This window comes from Strongylocentrotus purpuratus, unplaced genomic scaffold, assembly GCF_000002235.5.
Source record: "Strongylocentrotus purpuratus isolate Spur 01 unplaced genomic scaffold, Spur_5.0 spur5_scaffold_8, whole genome shotgun sequence".
Lineage (NCBI taxonomy): Eukaryota > Metazoa > Echinodermata > Echinoidea > Camarodonta > Strongylocentrotidae > Strongylocentrotus > Strongylocentrotus purpuratus.
In genome coordinates, this window is record NW_022145614.1 from 15,609,698 (window position 1) to 15,627,465 (window position 17,768).

The following is a 17,768-nucleotide window of genomic DNA, read 5'->3' on the forward strand; positions in this document are numbered from 1 at the left end:
CAAGTCCGTCCTCCATCAAAATCGATGACAGCAGCGAGTTTGCTTTATCACAAGAGGGTCCAAAACGTCAAATATTATCCTCACTTCACCTTGCAACAGATTTCATAGCACTCTAATTGCATTAGGTCTGTATGAAATGAAAATTACGGGGGAAAAAAAATGCGATCTCGAGTGAAACTCGACCCAGTGGGCCGCAATTAGACAGGTATAAGGATGCTTCAGCCGCCAGTGTGCGTGCGCGTGTGCGTGGAGAAGGGTGAACTGCGACCTGGTTTACAGTGGCAGACATTTCAGTTTATTTGTCAAAATTGATTGGGCAGTTTGGAACGGTGCATCGTAACAAATTTGACTTTTATGAAAATGTTGCTCCTATCTAAATTTGATTGAATGTCGTTTTATGTTTCAAATTCACATACTTTGTTATCAATCGAAATTTCGTTTCTCCAGTCTCGCATATGGCATGTATTAGTGCCTATACGTTTTGTGCCGAACACAACATTTGATTTGATTTATTGGTTTGCGATTCTCTTGTAATGTTGGTGCAACGAACTCATTATCAGATTAGTACAAGAGTAGGATGAATTCGTTATTAAGTAAATGTTACTCTTTTCAATATTTCAGGTTGAAGTTTAGTTACATTAGGAAACCACAAAACTTGTATTTTATCAATAGATGTCAAATTATCATTATCATTAGTTTTATATAATATAAAATGTACGCAACATCAATAGAGTACTTTGAGAAAAAAAAAACATGACTGATAGCTTTGATGGAGTAGGAACTTATTAAAAGTAACTTTTCTCGTATCTGTGTAGTGGTATGTATTACTTTAATATGTAAAGACGATGTATTCCATTGCAATGGAAAAAAAATCTGGCAAGAAAGTTATGATTATTACAAAGAATGCAGAGAATTATTTTTCTTCCCTTAAATATGTATATAATTATGAATGACAATTATAATAGCATTATGTTTATTTTGAGGAAAAAAATACAACAGCTTGTTGTGAAATGTTGTTGCTTGATAGTTGTGAAATAGAAGAAAGCAGAGAGGAAATATTTTCGTACACTTCCCGGAAAGGAAAGAAAACCGAGATAGATATAGGATAGGAACATGAAGCATCTACACCGACTTATATGTATACAGACCGAATTCAATCTGCCAAGAAACTTTAATTTCAATAGCCTACGCACTAATTCAAAACCATGAATATATTACTTAAAAGCCAATGACCACTTCAACGTCTCTCAACTATAAACACGCAATTTCCGGTAACATTTGAACTCGATGTCGAACTTATGACACAGGCAGGATCATTGGCTTTAATAATAAACATTCATTTCCTCCTTAAGCTTTGAAAATTTAATGTGCACAGCAAGGCGATCTTCGTCAGTATTAATCTGGGAACGGTTTTCTGATCAATTAAATGCCAAACGATTTAAGATGTTTAATCAAGTTACAGCCAAGAGACTCCGGTTTTCGTCTAATTACGTCGCAAGAGGATGCGCACAGGTGTATAAAAAAGAAGTACCATGATCGAGGTATGTCTGGTTTGAACATTAGGAGATTGTGAGTCGAATCGGGGGAATGCAAGTTTATGGATGCAACTCTAATCACCGATGGCATCTGAAGGAAGGGAAAAGTCATCAAGCCGTTATTCATTATCAAAATTGTGTAAATCAAGCTGGAACGAGATGAGACGATGTTGAAATAAGATCTCTTTAAAGGTGGATTACGAACACATGTACCGGGTTCAGCGAGGGATCAGTCCCCTCTCCGTTACCCTTCTTTTAGGAAGAGATAACAAATCAGAAGAAATGTTGGAAGGGGGATCTAGGAAGTGTATTACCCATCTCTTCTGTTATAATTTTTTTTTTTTACTAACTAGTATTACGAATAAAGTCGTATTGATATTGTCTTTGAAGATGTTTCATATGAGAAATCTTGTTTTAAAGGCCGTCAATACTACTGGGTCAGAAGGGATTAGACCACCCAGCCAGGTCACTGACAGGTGGCTATCTCATCAAATCAGCTCTCAACTAACATAAGAAAAAGAGGATCATGGGGGACCAACAGGCACCGATTGGGGAAGTTTTCTATATAGAGGGAGCAAGTAGCTACAAGTAGGACAGTGGGGCTTTAACAGCTTCCGGATTCAAATTATATTTCTTACATGGGAATAACCAAATAAAACAATGGATACTGATTTTGTTGTTAACTATTCATACATAAATCATAGTCTAGCTTCATCTGGATTGAAATAGATTGAATAATTTCTTTAATTTCCCTCAAAATAATGTGAAGCTACTATAGAATGTATATTTTTATGTATTTTAAGCTAAACGGTTATCAATCCAGTCCTGGAATACTTCTTACTCATGCCTATTCTAAATTTTTAAAAAAGCGGATGCGATTACCATGATTAATTCTTTAGATCAGCACCTTTCTTAATAGAGCTTACTGTGACTTATTAAATGACGAAATAGGATGAAGTCTCGACTTCATGTCGTCCATGAAACAACTCGCCGTGATATTGTTCGCCTAACTTCATCTCGTCCTTTCCTTATTTGAAGAACTTGCCTGGTCTGGTCCTACCATTAAAACCTCTCAGGTGTAGGTTCTTGCGAGTTCAATGACACCGACGAAAGGTTACACAAGAACGCTTTAATATCGGCGTGATTATTTTCCAACCTGTAATAATCCATGTAACGACTACAATCAAATTAAAGTACAAGTCCACTCTAAAAATAAATTACTTTCAATAGAAGCAGAAAAATCAGACAAACCAATCAAAAGAAGTTTGAGCAAAATCGGATATCTAATAAGAAAGTTTGTCTTATTTTTCTGCTTCTATTAAAAGTAAGTTATTTTTGGAGTGGACTTGGCCTTTAGGATATGCTTTCTCTGCCCTTTCGCCTAAATTACCATAATTAAAGGTCTGATCTAACAATACATGCTACATCAACTATTTGACCTACAATTGAGTTATCGGGTTTGACACACATTTGCATGCATTTAGGATTTATAAGGCCTTTTCTACGAGAATTAGCGCATTTATAAAAGGAAAACAATTGTTTTCCACCTATCCTACATTTTGGGTTCAGTCTTACCTGATTACCTTGAAATAGGCAAAAAATGAAAGAAAGAGCCCTCATGATGTACATGTATAACACTGTTATTTAGATTAGTCATATTCATTGTTTTCTGTATTAAATATCACACAAGAAAAAAAAACAATATAATGCTTCTATATTTGAAAAAGCTTAACTCCAAAATCATAACCAAACTTATCAAAGGAATCATTTTAGAGATTTTTATTCCACCATGGTTTTTATTGTCCTCAGAAGTTCAAGCACACTAATCGCTGAAGTAAAATAAGCTTCATGTCGAACAGAGTAGCATCTATGTATGCGCCATACAAAGATATCTAAGAGGGCTAGAAAAACACAATTTACACCTTAAGGACCCAAAGCGTTTTCCTTTACAAGAATCATGAACATCAAGTAAATAACCCAACGGCGGTTATTCGTTGCGTGATTAATATTTAATGCTAAAACATTCACTTTGCAACTGCTTTGAATATCATCGCCACGAGAAATATCAAGCTTTCTTCGTCTCACGGTTAATGAAGAGACTCGAAATAACCTCTCCCGTTCGACTCCTGCTGTCTTCCAACGTCTGCTAGAGGCATTCCAGCAGAATGATTCTGTAAACCCAACTTAATCCGTGTCACATACACCCGTGTAGCCTTGAAGGTAACTGTCACGTATGTTGCTGCACGTATTAAAACCACTATCTGACATTTTTTTTCTCTGGCACATGGTGATGCGGTGGCGCCACATTTCGGGTATCTGTCATCCTGATCTTGGGGGAGATGATGGCAATGCCAAGAAAGCTGTTATCTTGGATTAGTGACTTCTAAGACTAAAGTTCAATCCGCCCCCTACAAAAATACTGCACTTTGTTCATGTTACCCATGCGCGCGCGCGTGTGTGTTTAGTTTTTACAGACGTGTATTAATCAGATATGATTATTTACGTCTGGAGACCGACCTTTAAACGTCACTATCCGAAATACGTGGACCAGTTTCGAACCTGCGTCCTCGGCTGAATCAACCTGCTTAGTCTTAACAGCATGCCCCTCAATTTGTTTGGAGTTGGATCAGTGCTGTTGAATTGTGAGGTGCGTTCATTTGTTAATAATTTTCAGAGAAATCGTTGTCCTTGACTGGACTGATGATTAACCTACTTGTGGTCTTTAAATAAAATACTCCCAGGTCATATTCGTGATAGCTTTTTTTTCTACATGTAATTGATGTATACCGTTCACTCAACATGAAAAAGAAGCTACATTTAAAACACGAGGAACGAATCTGAGTCAAAGTAATATGTTGAAAGCCATTTAACATGGAAATTTCTCTTTCAAGGAAAACATAAAAAGCACCCTTTCACAAAATATGCACGTACTTCATCCATTTCTAGAGCCACTACAACATTTTTCCTTAATGCATTTTAGATTAAGTAAATAAGGTTTAGATAAAAATAGGTTGTGCAAACTTACAGCCTTCCCAAAGTGGCCTTTCTGGGACGCTGGTAAAACCACTCGAATCATGTTTGCAGGAACATGAATCTTATCTTGGTAGGCCGGGGTTGGAATAGGGATGCGGGCAAGTTGAATATCATATTTTAAATGTTACCAATTTAAGCCATCTTCTGAAATCCGATCTATGAAACCTTGCGGTAGTTCAGCGAAACGTAAAGAGTTTATTGACCTATGGCAGATGCTAACGTAAACGAGGTTTAAAAAGAAACAATATTGTGAACTTTTCAATTTTGGCTGTATTTGGAATCATCACTGCAACACAAGTCTCTTCCTCAATCGGCCATACAATTCAAGACAAACATAATGATGATTTTAGTTAAAACAAAAGTGATCATATTCAGTCCCAGTCGGATTATAAGAGAAGCAAAGAAATGAAAATGGTAATGATAATAATAATATGTCCGTCTTTGTATGCGGTACAGTATAGTTTTAAATTGTAAGTATAAGCGAAATATTTGTTTACAATTCTGTCATGACAACCTATTAAACAATATTCTTCCGAAATAATAGTGATCTCTGCAGATATCAGGACACTTTTTTGATGCAATTGGAAATGTAACAAGTTCACATCTTATGAAGATTACATAGAGCAACCTCATCGAGGGGCAGTTAACACGATTAAGTGTCATGCAGCTTGCCTACGATATTACTCTTAACAACTATGGCTGTGTCTGAAGATTCTAATCCCCTTTCGCTGTTCATTGTCTTAAACCGTCGAAAGTATATATGTACAGCCAGAAAGGAGATGGCATTTTGCTGTCTATACATGTGATACATGATTATGTCAGCGCGACAGGAAATGCAGTGTGAGATCTCTTACTGTAAAAACAGTCGAGTCTTAAGTCTCATGCTTTAATTTGTAAAAGCATGATACAATAATTATTGCCTTAACACTTCTAGGAAGTTCATTTAGATTACCTCAATAAAACCAAACACTTTAGCATTAAGGTTACCTTCCAGGGGGTTACATTTTGAGGAAATTGCGAGCCTCACGCTTCCATGGATGATAATACACCTACGACACAGGATTTTAATTAGAAACGAAAACTTTCCAAAACCTTGCAACGAATGTATAGATTATCAATTTGTGGGGCATCATTATGTGAAGAGGCAAATTAGCTGAAGGTCTGGTGGCTACACCCGTTGCTTTGGGCAAGCTGAACTTTCCCTTCTTACAGCACGTGTATGTGTCGTGCGTTAGGCTAATCAAACCAGCAAATTGACTGATGTATGGGACTACAGGGTTACATTAGTGGCGAGGCCATTCATAATATTATCGATATATTCGGCAAGACCGTACATCAAGAGGGCTGGTCCTCCTTCAAGGCAGTGAACCCAATCATTGCAGGATTGATTTAATATACTATTACCAATAATTCCGGTCATTGTACGTCCCCATCCTCAAAACCGAGCGACGCCATGCGAGAAACACGGTTGTCCAACGTCGTTACCAACGCCGTCAAAGACACAGTTGTCCAAAATAATCATTATGGCTCAACAGGAAAAACATTTTGGTGCAAATAAAAGGAAATTCATATCAGTTGATGCAAGGATTGTTCACACAATAATGATCAATGTCGTGATTACCGATATAAATATCTGGTTAAAAGGCACTCTATTGGAATATTTAAATAAGTAAATAAAATGCCTTTAAAAGTTACTACGACATATAAAGGGAGATCCAATCTAGATAGCAATCGACTCTGACTATATGAAAGGAGAAAAAAAAATCAGAGGAGCACAAGCTGGTGAAAGTTTGAATGAAGTCGGGGGGAGATGAGAAAGTTATGAATTGTTGAAAGTTGCAATGACTTTTTAAAGGTATGGGCTCTTCAAATTTACCGAATCGGTATTGTCTCTGCGATGTGGCGGACAACTTACCGATTTATTCCAACACACAAAATGACTAAAATTACTTCATGCTTTCTTTAAAAAATTGAGTCGGTTTGGTCTTTTCTTTGTATAAAGGACGGTAGGACCTGTCATAAAATTCTCTCCATAACTTATTTCAGTAGTGCCTTCACACTTGGGACCAAAGCAGAAATTAATTATGTTTGTGTACACGACAAACGGAAGAGTTATCCGTCACTGCATCACAATCCTCTGACGAAATTGCTAATTTGAGATTCGCGTAGCTGTAGTGATCTCATATTTTCAAACATTCATGACTTTCATATCATAAGTGATTAATTTCAAACTTTCTCCATTCTGTTTATCTGATTTCTCTGTTTTTGTTCAAAAATATTACAAAGTATTTGATTGCCCTTCGACACATTATTCGATACGATGACTTATGCTGAATATACAAAAAAACAATCCCAGATTTTCACGCACGCGCAAGAAATCTCAGGAGATTTGATTCGTCAAGGTCTCTCTATAATGTCTCTGCTTTGTCACTCCTTAAACCACGGTTTTGTTTTTCGTGAATATTAAAATAAAGGAGTGACAGCACTCGTGACGAAAAGAAACAAGCACAGATTTGGATACACACGTAATACCAAACCACCGGGTCGTATCAACATCAAACGCGCTTACTGACACCTGGATGGCGTTCCGATTCGATTCACCAAAGTCCATAAACAAACGCAGTCGGCAGGGTACGCCATATTGTATTACAGACAGTCGTTGGCAATGTTGGCTACAGAGACCACAGGGGAGTGTTTCTCAAAGACTAAGAGCGACTTTAAGCTAGACTTGAATATGGCAGGCTGTAAATGCCACTGTTTGCTCTCACTATTTACTTGATTTGTCTCTCAAGGGACGAACAAATCGTGGTCACAAAACTACAGAATTTACATTTTTTGGTAATTCATTATTGAAGTAAAAAATATTATATATCGATAATAATGGTGAGAGCAAACAGTGGCAACTTAAGTCCAACTTAAAGTCGATCTTAGTCTTTGTGAAACACTCCCCTGGAGTTGAATGAGTTGACAACAATGACTGAAGGAGTGAGATGCATTGGACAAAGCACGGTAGGAAACTTGAACATAAAAACGAACTTTTCAAATTAATTCATGGCAACAAAAATAGATATCAGTGCATCGAGGACAGTTTGATCCACATTCCATTAATTCAACTAACAACTCTGTAGTATAGCTTTTCATAAATAATTGCAATGTTATCGACCCGCGCAAAAAAGGCTTACGCCAACGGCAGTGGTTCGTGATCAACAACTGGAAGTATTTACAAGATATATATGTTTTTTGGAGTAATTGTCTTTATATCTCTTTTAGGAGAGGGACATTATTTGTACTATTGGCACTTGTCTGTAGCTTCGCTTAATTTATTTGTACCGTAACCTAAGATGTTGTGCAGTATAGTTAAAAAGGAGAATACACAATGTACATGAAAGCCTATTTCCCTATCAAAAGGGATACTTTTACAACTGTCAACGGTTGAAACTAGACCCTAAATGTCCAAAAAGCGAAAACGAGGCCCGATTGCCAATGCATTCAACAACCACAATGACACAACTTTTTCGTTTTCCCTTCATGAATCTAATATAAATACACGGAAATGACGCTAAAAATAACACCCTTTACTTGACCTGTTTATATACGAAGAACCACATAACCATCAGACTACCTTGGAAACTCTAGGTCTTTCAAGGAGTAACAATTCTCTAAAGCGAAAGAGCTGAATAACCAAGAGAGGATACCACAAGATCCCACGTGCCTAGTTTACATTATAAACTACTCTGAGACTTTGCGATAAACAGACAACTAAAAGACGGGACTGTAACAGTACAAAATAAAAGAAACAAAACATGGGTGATATTCACAATTCTGCTACATTTAAACGAAATTTAGAAATCACAAAAAAATCAAAAAGAGATTGAGTTCTGTCGTCCAATTACATTGTGAAGAAACTCTCGAAAGCAATAAAGGGTTTAGGAGAGATTAAAAAAAAGCAAATATTGGGTCAATCTTGCGGGAAATCTTATACACTGCACACAGAAATGAGTATATTGGACTACACACATGGGACATGGAGTTAGGTCCAAACTTTCACCTTTTCTCGTTATATTTTGAATAAGAGGTTACTTGAAGCGCAATCATTTCCATGTGTTCAGCTGGTATTCCTACTATGATACTGTTTTAAACTGACATGAAAAGAAAGCCAAAGCTCATACATTGATTTTCTTATTTTTTTAACCTGAACTCAACCTTCTCTTTAAGCTGCGATGTTGCCTTAGAAAGAAAATAAAGTAACGATCAATACTATCTCGCCGGGACTATTTGACATACTTAAAGCAAGTACCTTTCTCTCTCGCGCCACTCAGATCCGGTTGTGCTTTCACACAAAATGGGAACTCAAAAGTCAAGAGAATGTTGTTCCCTTATTGATCGATATCATAGAAAATAGGTGTTAGAACTCTTTGATCATTGTGTTTTGATATGACTCTTCTGGGTAAAATGCAAATCTGGCAAAACGCTTGCGAAACGATCGATATTACTATCGGGTGTTGAGGAATCATCGCCGGTGTTTTGAGATGGCGTACCTTGCCCATCGGAAAAGGATAGGAAACGCACAAAATGGAATTTCGAATCGAAAGGCAAACATGTTTGGTATTTACACTGAAATCCCACGCCAACGTGCATTGACAAAAGTGACAATGAAAAAGTGCACCTGCCGCAAATATTGAATATGATTATAGATCAATTGACTTTTCCATCGGCTTCGGTGAGCCCAATCCGCTTAGGGTGTTTCTGAAATCCATACATGGTGCACAATCCCCTCTCATGATCATGCTCGTTCAGCAAAATCTCCGGTCTTAATATGAAGGCCAAACACCATTCTGGCATGCCCGAGAAACCACGTGCTCGTTTTAAAAGACGAAGGAAACGGGACATACGCCATGGTTGAGAATTGTTGACGTATGGCGCCGCTGAAAATATTTGTTTCCGCTCTCTTTACTTCCGACTTTATCATTCTGGAAAAGTCATGACTAAATATTTGTGGGTGTTCAGAGCACATCATTGATTTCGTGAAAGGAATTAATGAATGAATTGGCATGTTTGGAGACTCTGGGTAGCCCGTGGCTTTTCCCTTTGCTGTAAAAACAATTATGTGAACGAAGGAAGAACTTGATAGGAAGTTTTTTGTAATGAAAGCACAATCAATAAGAAGCAATGATAACAATTACGTTTAATAGGAACGTTTGAAAGGTGAGATCATTAGATAAAAGCCCATGAGAATCTCATGTTACCGAATGGTTCATTTGACTGTCTTTTAACATGAGACACCTCTCCATCTGTTTCCCTCCGTCCATGAAATGTCATAAACATCGACTTGTCTCCTAACTAAGATTTCCCTCGGGGTTCAGTTCAAGATTACATTACGATAAAACAAACTATGCGTCTTATCAGCCGTGAAAAGAGAGAAAATAAAGATTTGAATTATTTAGTATTCAAAATGAGATGGAGTTGTCCAAAATTTCACAATATCGGCCTACGGTGCCTCCATAAGACCGATCCAAACATCAATAAATCAGTTTATCCCATGTATCTCCTTTCCAGCCAGAGCAACCAATAGCAATTTGCCACTGAAGTCGCATTGACTTTCGGACGCAAAGTCATTATTGTTATTATGCAAGGGTGGAAGAAGATCAGATAAAACATGTTCTCTGAAAAGCATGGCTCTTCAAATGCCTTCATATTCTAAATATGGCATGTAATATCGGATTTTTACGCCACCTGTTCGTGTAGTACCACAAACATCCTTCTATGTACAGTGCTTGTAACTTTACCAAGAATTGGCCAAATTTCTTATCATTTTGATGATTCCAGAACCTTGCAATACACACAAATACTTATATGCTAGATGATCAACATTTTCTGATCGATTCCACACCGTTTCTTCCACAATGCAATCGCATGACCATAACTCAACTTCATCTTTAAGGGAGAAAGAAATGCTTACATTAACACATGGACAGAGGAATGGAAGTTTAATCTTATCAGTCACTCTGTGAAAATAGGGGGTAAATGAACCCTTCTCAAACATGTATGTCACGATGACGTCATCTCTGACTTCAAGGAAATGACCAATCATCTGCTTCGGAAGACTTCAAGAGATCTCAACCGCTGCGCTGATGAGACAGGGCAGAGAAAAGGGCATTATGTAATTACTGCAGTAATTCTAAACGTCCATTGGGATAGCACTAAATAGCTGGCAAAGCGGATTTAATAGCACCACTGCATGGAATTATTGATGGGTTGATCGTTTCCAGAATTCAAGTTTAGGTAAGTGGAGGGGACTAGAGAGTGAAAGAGAGAGAGAGAGAGAGAAAGAGAGAGAAGAGAGAGAGAGAGAGAGAGAGATAGGGGGGGGGTGGGATGGGTAAAGAAAAGGAAGGTGATCAAAACAACAAGAGGAGATGAACCCCCCCCCCCGAAAACAGGTCTTTCCTGCTTACCCGCCTTGCTTTCTAGCAATTTGCCAACATAGCATGGTTCTAGTGAGACACACCCCGACACAGATTAGACCCACTAAGCCACCAATTGGTTGAGGGACTTCGGATATTTCCTTGCATGCTTCACATTAAGGGGACTTGGTATAGTGGTTCATTCACTTGACTCTCAATCCAAGGGATGAGGGTTCGAAACACACCTGGCACTAACATCCTTTTATATCAAGGTATTGAACCACATGTACCGCTCTCCACCCAGGTGTAAATGGGTACCTATAGCAATTGATGGGGGTAATGGGACTTGCAGGGTCGTCTAGAAGAACAGCACTGAATGTGATGGGGCTTCCCCGGGTTAACTACGTATTTATTTAATTATTATTATTATTATTATTATCATTATTATTACTATTTATTATAGAGTGTCCAAAGGAGAATGCTGACGGTAAATATGGCTTTCAAAGATGGCGTTTGTCTCTATGTAATTATGTATTATTTCCTTATAAATCTTATATATTCCTTTATCATTTTTATGATAAAAAAAAACCTTCGTATCAACTGTCAAAGGTGAACAGCATAAATAACTGTTCAGCTCAAAACAAAATTTCGAGAAATATGGCTGGCGAAATTATCACAGTATATTAATGTTCAAAGTAATTTTCTTCTCTCTTCATATTCTCTGGCAAAGTCGATCGGCTGTCCATACTCCATACAACAAATTTCATTGATTAACACTGCCTGAAGAATGTAATCGTACCTCTATAGACCTTGACCTAATCATTCGTGGGTCACATTGATGTCATGCTGTCTTTGATCATTTACCGACATGACAACAGACATGACAACATACCAATAGTTTCTGAATAGAAGAATCGATACAATCAGATCACAGTACCTGCTCGTGATAAGATATTAACGATTTATATTACAGTTCGGTCTATGTGATAACTTCTGGTAATTTTATTGGACATTGGCTTCGGATTTGAGAAGAGGTCTTTACGATTTCCCTAGGGAGTAATATAATTATAAAAGTCTTTTTTGGGGTTGTTATTTCAGAAATTACATAGTAAATGGAATGGTTTTCCTTTTCTATCTATTTTCAAATGTCTTAAATAGATTCGTCCATCAGTGTTTCGATTAAAACCTGGATAAAATGCAAAATCATTTAAGTGGGAACTATACATGTATACTAGGGAAATGGGAGGGTGTAGAAGTAGAATAATCTTCGGAAATCATTAAGCGGAAGAAGAGCAAATTAAAAAGGGGGAAAAATAGGAAAGGTAGAAGACGATCCGGAAAAGAACGACGAAAAACAGTCACACTGTTTCCGAAGTAGGGCAATTCAATTGCCGTCATAAGGAAGGTTGCAGCAGTGAATATCTTGAAGGCAAATAATAAGATTTCATAGCACTGTCGGCCCAAACAGTTTCGCCATATTACTGAGTTTATTTAATAACTTGAAATGAAACATATTCCAAGATACTGCCAGGGGCAACCTCTGTTCAAAAGAATTTGAATTTATTAAACAAAAAATAAAGAAATCAAATTCTGTTTTGATGTTGTTTATATGTTTCCTAAGAATCACTGCGTATCCGATTTCATATGCCAGGGGAGAATTCATTTCCTTTTTGAAACGGGGGTAATCAGAAAAATATCCTAAGGGTCATCATATTTTTTATTAGAGGTAAATCGCTTCCAAGTCTTAAATTGATTACCATCAGTGCATTAGAGACATTTGTTTTTCCGTTTATCTGTTTCTGTTTTTTTTTTCTCAAACCGTATGGCGACTGCACGTAGATTAGTTGACTAAATATTTCTTCCAATTTCATTTCTAGATTCTTCTCTTCTTTATTCTTTAATATAACATTTTCCGGGTCGACCCCGTGCTATATAGCCCTATCACCCTACCCCATTAAGGTTAAATACCATCGTGATAACAGCCTAAAGGAAATCATTACTAAATAATCGTATGATCCACGACTTTGGTAATCTCCTTGATCTCAATCTCAAACAGTAAGGTTGACATTTAAAAGCGGACAGGGTCGGATAAATGTCACAATCAACACGGCACCAGCGTCTTCCGGTAAGCCAATCACCCATTAGCCTACACCCTAAAACATTTAAGTGTCTTCAGTGACACACTCTCGTGTTGTAAAGCCAATTTTTGATGTGCGTTTCAGGAGTGCCCTTCAGGCTTTAGCTATCGTCAGACAAAGGTGAAGTTGTCCCATCATTATACTAACATTTGGGTTATCTCCCTTAATTTGCACACTTCAATTACCACTTACCGATGCCGTTTGAATTATCCTTTAGAGGTACCTTACAGATTCTTTTGGTCATAGGTCAGAACCTTTTTGTAAGGTATCTTTGATTTCAGTCGATAAATAGGATACTCACCATCTAAGATAAAGTGATTGATTATACAACTTCGAGGTGAATATGTTCTATTAAAGTACTATGATGGTTATTAAACTTACCTTATGCTTCTTCAATTGTATTTTTTAACTATTGTCGCATCCTCACAGAAATGGTTTATCATTTCCTCGTTTTTGGATACTGATACCACTGTCTACGAGAAATCACATCTTTTGAAAGCCTTTGTATAACGTAGAAGATATATCAGAGCGTATTTTCTTCTTCTTTTGTATTTCTGTGAGGGGGTGGGCGTCATCAATCCTAAGGAAAATGACGACGATGTTCCCTACTTGAGTTGGCTTAACATTTGGGACTTGGTAACATTGTTCAGATGAGAGAAAACGGTACTATGGTAGTGAATTCAATGCTAGATGTAGAATTTAAAATAATCTGAAAGTTTGAGTGAACACGGACCATCATCAATGACCTGATCGATTCCTTAATTCTCCCAACCATATTAATACAATTTAATTACATTTTAGGTGAATGTTAATCGTCACAAAGCAATGAATTCGCTCTATATACCATTCCAGACATTTGAAGTGTTGAAATATTTTTAATGCCGGTCTTATAGTTGGGAAAATTCAAAAATGGTTGGGACAATTTACTGTTGATCACTGTTAGAGGGTGCACAGTGACACCTTTAAAGAAAACCATAAATATCTTTGTGGTTTGAGAATTTTCTCAGGATTGTGTGCATGTTACAGGGTAAGTACAGTAGAAGGAATATAATAAGTAACATTTCATACATCCTTCAACAATGTTACCGAGTCACTTTCAGATGCAAAATGACATCGCGTCAATATCAACTTTGCAACATTATTGTCCTAACCGACTTCCGACAAGAAAGATTCTTCATCAGATCAGGTATTGTTCACGCTTGACCGAGATGCCATCTTCCAGCATCCATCCATAGTGGAGAGTGGTCCCAAGGGGTTGCAGCTACGAGGCTCTGCGTCGTAAAGTGCGTCAGGCATGTATTTTAATTATGTTTGGTAGGGCAGCTCTGGCATACTTGCCTTTTAATTACCCATCACATTAAATGAACGTCTCCACCATACTTCCTTTGGAATATTGCAGGAAGGGGAGAATACGAAGGAAAACGGGACTAAATGACGGGACTTTAGCCAGTACAAGAAGGCCTGGAAGCTGTGAAACCCATTGGGTAAATTAATTACAGTTTCTGGAGCAAGCACATGGGGAAAAGAAGAAACGACTTAGAGGAAATAATTACTTAACGACGTTTACGGGATTGAAGATGATTGCGGGTTAATTCTTCTATGGTCTCTATTTAGGTATGCATAAATATAAAGATATCTAGTTGAGATTAAAACTACCAACATTTGTAGGTCATTTAAAAAAAAAGTCACAGAACAACAGATGAGGTCATTGAAATAATGTTTCTGAATGGACGCGCCCGACGTTCAAGTGAAGCAGTTAATAACATCATGGAAAAGTCTAAACCGAAAAATCATCGTAGCTTCTCGTAAGATGCTAATTAAAATAAAACTATATTCACAGCAAATGTTGTGTCTGAAGGAGTTCTTATGAAACAGCCTGCACTAATATGAATAAAACAAATATAATGATGACAATGATGGTGATTAACTATATTGTTAGGTGGGTACCTTCACAAGAGAGTTCAATTAAAGTTCCTGAAATCGTATTAATGATCAGATGATGACGTATGGCTTTCTCTACGATATTGAAGGAAAAATGCAGGAACTCTTTTCACGTAAAAAAACAACGAAAAAGGATTATCATCTTCAATGAGCATCACCGTACGTGATGTTTAAGAAGACAAAAAGGTGATATATGTGCTAAGAAGAATTCTACACATTTTTATGAAAAAGGAGTAGTCGTTGCAAATGGAGGTTTCGCATCAATGATTCCATTAAAGAGAAAGTTGAGTTCTGGGAAGAGGTGAAAAGTGATTTGTGAGCATTATCATTATTATTAAGCACGTGTAAAAGAACATTAGATAAAAACATGTTCACTGAAAGGCATGGCTCTTTAAATACCTTCATATGCTAAATATGGCATGTAACGGAAGAAAAATTGGGACGGATTTTTATGCCACATGTTAGTACAGTCCCATATACATCTTTATGTGTACAGTGCTTGTAACTTTACCAAGACTGGGCCAAATTTCTTATAATTTTGATGATTCCAGAACCTTGCAGTACACATTAATACTTAAATGCTAGATGGTCAACTTTTTCTTATCGATTCAACAACGTTCCTTTCACAATGCAAAAGCATGACCAGAACTCAACTTTATCTATAAATAATAAGTATTTACCTTCAATTGGGCATCAAATTCATCCATAAAGTCAATGAACTTGTCATTGAGTTGCAGGTGCAAAAACAGTACAACATATTCAGGGGGATTCATCTGACCATGATGACAAGATTCGAGGACAGGATATACAGGAGCAGTGGTATTGTACTTTCAAGAGTAAGACCCGACGAGAAGTCGAGTTTAAAATATTTAAGACCATAATTCTCTGGGTGAATTGAGTTCCAGTAGGACGTGTGCCATACAGATTAGCCACCATATACATGTATATACAACGAATGAAAGGGTAGACCTAACATTGTTAATTGATGTGTCTGGATTAATTGTTACCAAATCATGAATTTCTTCTTGACATCTGTCTCGTGCTTTATTTACTGCAAGATTTAATTGAACTTCAATTAAATCTTGCACTTGATCTTAATCTTGCACTTGGCTTTTTTCTTCGGAAGAAAAAGATCAAGTGCAAATTTAATTTTTCATTTTCTCTCTTATTTTATTGCAAGAATTGGAAATATTCCAACAACATCTCCTGACAGGTTTCAACCATACTAAAGAAGGATTTAATGAACCCCAAAAATATCGCAAAAAGTTTCACTTTCACTATATAAACATCAGCTACATTTTCGTATCTGAAATGTCCTTTGGACAGGCATTAATCTACATTTGCCACTCAATACCCAAGAGAAAAAATGGGTACCCATTAGGTTGACGAAAGCATTTGTGTTAGTAATTGCCAATGCCCTCACGGTGACCATATGGTAGGAATACTCCCCAGGGAGTGGAGATGGTGCAATGCGTGAATTAATCCGAAGACCGGGGTAATAATATCTGCAAAGCGCTTAGAGACGGTATTCTGTATTAAGCGCTCTATAATCCAGATTATTTTTATTATCTATAAAGAAAATCACGACAAAGCATTATTATCCCTTATGATAAACGTTTTCTCGAAGCGTTATTTTTTGAAAAGCCTACTTCGTGATCCGTCAAAAGACTCTTTGATATAATCATTTGTTGTCAACAACTATCATTTCGCTTTGGATAACTTCCCATCCAAAAAAGAGTAGACGATGCGTCCATTGATAACTGTTTACACCAATTATGCCCGTTGTTAATGATGCGTCATTTTGGTTGCGTCATTACCTTTGTTAATAAGTCCATAGATCATTAATTCAATGCATTCAGTTTGAAAGCACTGTTTCGGGGTACGATTTCAATGTCACATAGTGCGTCAAAAATCGCGCCAGTCGCTGACACAGTCCTATCACAGGCTAATGATGCGAAGTGTGCAAAGGGCATTATGGATAGCCTTATAATTATGATACACACATGGTACCAAACTGACGCAACAAATGACACAAAGTACTTCGAGAGTCAGTGAGACTTACCTGTTCAACAAAGACGTAATGCAGCTTGACTCGAACCGCTGGTTTGTGATCCACAAAATCTTCCAGAGCTGGAAAGAATATCAGCAATACAAGAAATCAGACAACTTAAATTGTATGGACTTACGAGCTTTGTAAGACATTAACACGATGAACAAATTCAATTTCTTGGAAGATAAACTGGTACGGAAATCCGACACATTTATGGAAGAATTAAAACAAAAGAAGTTATGAAGATGAATCGATTCAAGGAGATCCACATGTATCTGATAACGACGGGATTAGTAAAACGTTGCAGACGACACAACTTCGCGAGAGAAAGTGAAGATAGTTCATAGCGCGATTTTCAGCTGCGCACCTGGTGTGCGCAAGCTGCAGAAAAATCACTCCTGATACATTACATACCGCAATAAACCCATAGCCGCAAGGCATTCGTAATGTGCACTTCTCAGTGAAAGAGAGAATGTGGGCGAGGGTGTGCGAAACGTGTGTGCATTGCATCTGTTTTTACTGATGGAGTGATTCGTAGATTTGTGCCCGACAGTCATTTTCTGCCCTTTTCACTCCTTCGAATGCAGGACATGAACTGAACACACTTCTTTTTGTAACAGCCAAACATTCTTTCTCGGGCTGTTGGCATTTATATAAAGATTTTTAT

General features: G+C 37.3%; 1 protein-coding gene across 4 annotated transcripts in view; it reads right to left on the reverse strand.

Moving 5' to 3' along the window:
• LOC578724 (thyrotropin-releasing hormone receptor) overlaps positions 1-17,768 on the reverse strand; it is a 92,285-nt gene that overhangs the window by 24,455 nt on the left and 50,062 nt on the right. For all 4 annotated transcript variants that reach the window (XM_030975237.1, XM_030975236.1, XM_011684229.2 and 1 more), the window contains one exon: positions 17,114-17,181. The gene's annotated coding sequence lies outside the window, so the exon portion shown is untranslated. The remainder of the gene's footprint in view (positions 1-17,113; positions 17,182-17,768) is intronic.